The following is a 6691-nucleotide window of genomic DNA, read 5'->3' on the forward strand; positions in this document are numbered from 1 at the left end:
AACTCCGTGAGGACTCAAAGGGGTTAAGGCTTCCCTACCCTCATCCCCTCCAGGTGGGCATTATTCATCAGCTCGCTCCTCTTCCTCTCTCACATGCAACTTCAGCTTCTCCCGTCTCCTGTTGCTGTGGCAGCCACCAGTCAGGTAACTGTACTGTAAGTTTTCAGAATGTGCCCCTGGGGCTTTGCATGCACTGTGCCCTCAACTCCATTCTCACCCCAAGTGATTATCTCTGGTTTAGGCTTCAGGCCTCAGCTTAGATAGCATTTCTTCCATGGCCACTGCCCCACACCCTGCCACACCACATTTTAGCACACCGTATTGTAACTGCCCCTCACTTTGGCTCTCCCACTGGACTGTAAGCTCCAAGAGGGCAGGAACTCTGTCTTATTCATTGTAGCCCCAGGACAGAGCATAGTGCATAGTAAAGGAGTTAGTAATTATGCAAATGTATGAATCAGTGACACACTTTCAGTAAGGGCTCAATAAATATTCAAATGTGTGAATGAATGATTCACAGTAAAATGCAGAGCCCCATCACATAATGCACACAGGTATCAATATTCAACACTGTACCCCATAGATATGTACAGTAAATTATGTTTCAATAAAAACAAATAAACAAAATTAAATGCAGAGCTTCCCTTCCCCCATCCTAAATATTAAAAGTCTTTGCTTCTCTCCTGTCATCTCCATGCTACTGTCTACTCTCCCTCCTTCTTACAAGGTTATACTCCTCAGGCAAGTTAACTGTAGCCAGTGCTCCACTTCCACTTCCAATCTATTCACTCCTACGTCAGCCCCATAAAGAAGCTAGGGCCCCTTCATGTGACCAGGGTCAGCTCCAGTACAGGGCTTTCTAACTATCTGAGTTTGCACTATATTGGAACAATTATCTGTCTGCCCAGCCTGGAAAGAAATCAATCCCCTCTCACTTTCCCTGTCCCCAGGCCCAAAGTACAGCTGTCAGAGGTCTGGGACTCAGGCTTAACAGAGGGGACCCGGTTAGCTTTGGACAAGGACGGATCTTGGACTACACTAAGCACCTGGCCACACACACAGTAGACACTGGTGTGTAAAAACCAGCTGTGCCTCCCCCCAGAGTTTTTGAGGCCACAAGAGGCTGGCCCCCTGCAGGTCTGGGGAGAGGGACCAGAATCTGCATCACTGGAAGGCCTCAAGGTCGCCTGCCAGGTCAGGGGCATCCTGCTTCCCCACCCCTACAGCACCACGTGACCTCAAAGGGCCGTCTGGGCTCTGGAATGCAGCGACCTAACCAGTGCCCCTAGAGGGGCCAGCGGAGCGGTGGAGGAAGGGAGCGAGGGAGGAAGGGAAGAAGGGGCCGCAATGGGGGCCCAGAGGACTGGAGGGGTGGGGGTGAGGCGCAGGAGAGGCCCCTTCTTTCCTTTCCCTGCAGCTCCCTGAGCGGGGAGGAGCGAGGGAAGAGGGAGGTTTGGCTTCGTCCAGGGAACCTGAAAATAAAGGCCGGGAAACATGATCTGCTCCTGCAGCTTCCCTATTTAGGAGAAGGGCTGGCGCCAGGCGCTTAGTGGCTGCTGGGGGCACAGGTCACGTGGCCACCAGGCCCTGTGGGGGATGGGGAGGCCATGAGTGAGAATCAGGGGAGTCCCTGCCGGCTCCTACTCCAAATAGCTCTATTTGTCCTTATCTCACACTCCCCCCACACTGTGGGGATGGGACGGTCAGGGGTCTGCCCTGTTCCAGTTCGTCCACTCCACATGCCCATTCTGAATGCTTGAAGGAGGTGTGTCTGTTGGTTTTGCCAAGCCTCAGTTGGCTTCTGACTTGTTTCAGAAGCTGGGTGTAGATCTGACTCTGGGCCCCAGTTTCCTGTGCCCATGGGTAGCCTCCACTCTGGATCTGGGACTCCCCCATCCTGGCTGGTGGAGAAAGTACTTAGGAAGCTGGCATCCTGCCTCCCAGTCTCCTTGGCTCAGTGCCCCAGGGAGATCAGCAGTGCCCAGAGAGGAAGGAGCCCGCTGGGACTGACTTCCAACAGATCACCATGTGCCAGGCTCCATGAGAGGCATTAGGAGTATGCCAATAAAAGGACAGCCCCTGCCCTGAAGGAGCTTGCCTGGCAGCAGGGGAACAGTCAAGTAAACCAGAAAGTACAGGAACTTGGAGAAGATGGTACCTGGGAGAATTTGAGGAAGAGATGGCACTTGAATTGTATCTTCAAGGCTGAGGAGTTACCACACAGAGCAGGGGGAATGGCATCCTGGCAAAGAGAACTGCTTATGCAAAGGTGTGAAGGCACAGGATACCAATAACAGAATCCCAGGTCCCTAGTTCCTCCTGACAGAAGCACAGGTGAGGGTGGGGAAAGTGCAGGAGATGGGGTAGGTAAGCTGACAGGAGCCAGATCCTAGGAACCATGTGTGCCCAGGTAGGCCTCTGAGCTTCATCCTGAAAGTCTTGGGGAACTGCTGAATCATTCCATAAAGGTAGGATCAGGACAAGACAGAGCCAGATTTGCATTTTCTAGGAGGGCTGGGGTATGGATCTGGATTTGGGACCAAGACAATGAAAAAGGTTGATGAGGAACTTGTTGCCAGCCTCCAATGAGATAGCAGCAGTGGGATGGAAAGGAAAGGGTCTGACAAATACTTGGAAGGGAGGAGCCACCGGTCCTCAGGACTGATTGGGAGAGAGTGTGAGTGGGAAGGAAGAGACTTGGGTGACTTCAGGTTTTTGGCTGGGGAACCAGGCAGATGATGGATGCAGAATGAACAGGTTTGGAGGAAAGGTTAATGATGATGATGACAGTAGTATTTACTGAGCACTTGCAGTGTTTCAGGCACTAAACACTTCACATATCTCATTTAATCCTCATAATAACCTATGAAGTAGGTACTATTGTTATCTCCATTTGAGTATAAGAAAACTAGGAGGTACAGTAGCTAAGTTGTAGGGTTAGGGGGCCGGCCTGTGGCTCACTCGGGAGAGTGTGGTGCTGATAACACCAAGGCCACGGGTTTGGATCCCATATAGGGATGGCCGGTTAGCTCACTGGGTGAGCCTGGTGCTGACAACACCAAGTCAAGGGTTAAGATCCCCTTACCCGTCATCTTTTTAAGAAAAAAAAAAAGTTGTAGGGTTAGTATGATGAGCATGCCTGTCTACACTTTGCAGAATGCATCGCCCAAAAGCCAAAATGCTGCTGAGGTTTCTGTTGCTCTGAGAAGCTATGCTCCCTACTACTAGCTCCATGATCCCTCCCTGGCCTTCAGCACCTGGCACCCCCACAGCTATTCAGTCACTGTACTGGGTCTCCCCTCCTCACCTCATCCTACCTCAGCCTCAGGACCCTGCCCTGGAAAGCCAGGACAGGACCACACTGCACAGCCTCGTAACAGGAAGGCACAGGGCTCTGGAACCCTGGTGCTGAGACCCCGCTTTCCCAGTTACAATACAAAAGGGAACTGAGAATGCAGGAACAATCAGAGAAATCAAGAAAGTAGATGTGTTCCGCTTGCAATAATAAAAAGAAATGTAACATTTGGGTGATATCAGAGAGAATCAAGAAAGGTCTCCCATAGCCCAACCCTGTTCTTATTTTCTGTGGGAAAAGGGCAGGGTCCTGGAGCAAAGAATGCATCTCCCATAGAGGAAGCTCCTCCAGCTCTTTTTCCCTTTCCCCAGCCTTGGTTCAGGACATTCAGTCCTACTTCAATAGCTGTGGGAGACCAACAAAGACAGCCACTCGATGTGAGCCCACCCACCTATCCCCCTGTTCTAACACTTGGGGGAGTGGGGCAGTGCTGCTGTTTCCAAATTGCCTCTCACCAACCTTCCAGTAAGAAAGCCCAGGGGGAAAGGGATGGAGCATGTAGGTGACCTGGAGAGAGTCAGTGGGTTTTCTCTTGGGAGAGTTTTCAGGCCTCGAGAGCCCTGGCTTCAATTATCACCCTTGAACCTAATTAAATGGACTACCTAAAGTCACATAGCCAGGAACTGGCCCAGGGCCTGTAGGCAGGAAGTTATTTATGAGGCTGTTTTAGGCATAAGTTAGAATGTCCACTTGCCTCCCACCTCCATCACCACCTTAACTATAGGAAAGACATGACCCTACAGAGCTTTCTGGAGTGGAGACCTGTACCCAGTAATCTGGAGGCAGAGCAGCGAGATAGCCCATGACATCAAGAGTCTGAGCCCTGCCTGTCTGTCTTTTGGGGTTCCAGTCTCCAGTAAAGCTGCTGCTGCCTTTTTAGGCTCTGGACGCACAAGAGTCCTTACCAGGCCTCTCTGGGACCTTCTCTCATTCATGCTTCCTTCCTCATTCATCCCTCCTTGCCGAGTTCTTTTCACATCCATGTGCCTATGGCTTTGGAAAGGTTTCTGTCTGTTATGTATAAACCTTTCTTTGACCTTAGAGCAAGAAGTGCTTGAGAACCATCTCCTCTGCATCTTTCAGGGACAGCCAGCACCCTATACACAGAAGGCATCCACAGCACAGAGAAGTAAAAGTAGCGTTGTTCTAATACTGGCTCACAACCCAGTGGTGCATCATAAAATTAATTTAGAGGGTCACAGCCAGCACCTTAAAAAAAAAATGAAAAAGAATACAATACATACAATAGAAAATATCAGAGTGCATGCACATAGCAAGGATAAGTATTGTCCCATGAAACTTTTGTTTCAGTTATCGCACAATATAGAATGTATTTTTTACTGTGGGTCACTGAACCTCTAGACAAAAGAACACTGATTAAGACATAAAGTCAAGATACACACAGCAAATGCATAAAGGCCACCTGTTCTGTGTCAAGCACAAGAGACCTAATGAATAAGACAGCCCTTAGACTCAATCCATCTTCTGTTTGGTAAACCAACAAAGCAAATAGTTGCAAAACAGGGTGCCAAGTACTCTGAGAGAGTATGTAGAAAGCTATAAAATCCTGACATGTGAGTGGGCATCTGGAAGGGCTTCCCAGAGGAGGTGATGTAGTCCAAGTTCTTAGCAAGAAAAGACAGTGACTAGGTTCTAGTATCTCCTCCGTTCTATAGATAGGAAGGGAACTCTGATAAAGTGTCAAGAGTTCTAGTCTTAAAGTCTAAAAACATCTAGTCCTGCCTCCTCTTCTAACAAGCTGCAAGACCTCAGGTGAGTCAATTAACCTTTCCAGACCTTGATTCCTCATCTACAAAACGGGCATCTACAAAAATGAACATAATATCTTCTCTGTCAACCTCAAAGAAGTTAGAGATCAAATGAGACAGATAATGTATATAAAAGTACTTGTAAACTATAAAAGGGGAGGAATTGTCTCTATAGTTGAGGAAATGAAAGTATGGAGAGGTGAAGTGTCCCACACAACACTACAGTGCTGCGGGTAGTAGGTCCCCCTCAATCCTCATCCTCAGCTCCTGCTGCACTGCTCCCACTGCAATTGAACTCCCTTATAGGAGGGCTACGTCAAGGTCCAAAAAGGCCTCCTATCAACCTGACTATTGAAGATTTATCTTAAGGATCCCATTGTTTTAGTGATGGGAGGTAAATATGTGAGAACTCCATTTCCCCTTCTGTTAATGAATTAGCATCTACCCAAATTCAGTGTTTAAAGTTACATAAGCATCATTCAGATCTGTAACAGCAACTTTCATTTTGGAAAAACAGCATTTCCACTAAAATGTTACATAAAAAGGTTTTGTGTATGTGTCTAGGAAAAGTAGGAACAGGCACGCAATGAGCACTATTAAGGCACACAGGCATATACATATCAGGACCTCACCTGTCCTCATGAAGAAACCATATAGGGAGTAGGTGGTTGATAGTACCTGGTGAATTAAGTGGTGGCCTACTTGTCTTCCCACCAGTAAGACCTGATGCATGTTGGGCAATGTCAACTGCAGCAGGAAGGCCACCAGCCCCCCAGGGACCAGAGAAGCCTGACCTTTCGGAAGCCCCCTCCTTTGCAGAGTGAGTTCCATTGAATCACAGACTATTAGGGTTGGAATTAGCTCAGAAGTCACCCAGTGCAGTCTCACTCTACACTACTCTTTCCAACATTGACTTAATAGCCCCCTTCATTCCAAGGCAGCCCGTGTCACCTGTGGACAGATGTAGATCCCTGGAAAGACCTGATACTGAGCTGAAACTTGCCTTTCTGGGGCTACCATCTCTTGGGAACAAATGTAAGTCTGTCACCTACAACCTTGAGCAGGGGACTCATGAGAGTTTAAAGTCCAGTAGCCGTAGCCTGCGGACGGTGCTCCGGGGGAAGCACAGAGCCGAAGCTTTTCTCTTAGAGACCTCTATCCATCTAAACCGAGACTGAGACTAACGGGGGGTCGAGAGGGGGAGCAGGACTAGGCTGGTAGAAGCGGGGTGAAGAGCCTGAATGGGAATAAGTGAGTGGCTTTGAGCAAAGCCCTGCACCTCAGGTCTCCTTTGAAGTGTTGGGGGTCACACAGTCCCGAGGTCGCTTCCAGCTCTGACACTCTGGAGTCCTAGGTCCACCCACACAAACCCCCCTTTAGGTATTCGATGGTTGTACCCTTATGTGAACAGGTGGGTCTTTGGATTCAAGGGCTAAGCAGGAAGTAAGGTAACTGCCCCGAACCCCTCCCACCCCCCCATCCCCGGGTCCGACACGGGTTAGGCTTCGAGGATTGCCCTGGTTACCCGAAGAACGGAACCCTTCTGCCTTCCCCAACTACAGTCACC

The sequence above is a fragment of the Cynocephalus volans genome, chromosome 12, assembly GCF_027409185.1.
Source record: "Cynocephalus volans isolate mCynVol1 chromosome 12, mCynVol1.pri, whole genome shotgun sequence".
NCBI classification, from domain to species: Eukaryota; Metazoa; Chordata; class Mammalia; order Dermoptera; family Cynocephalidae; genus Cynocephalus; species Cynocephalus volans.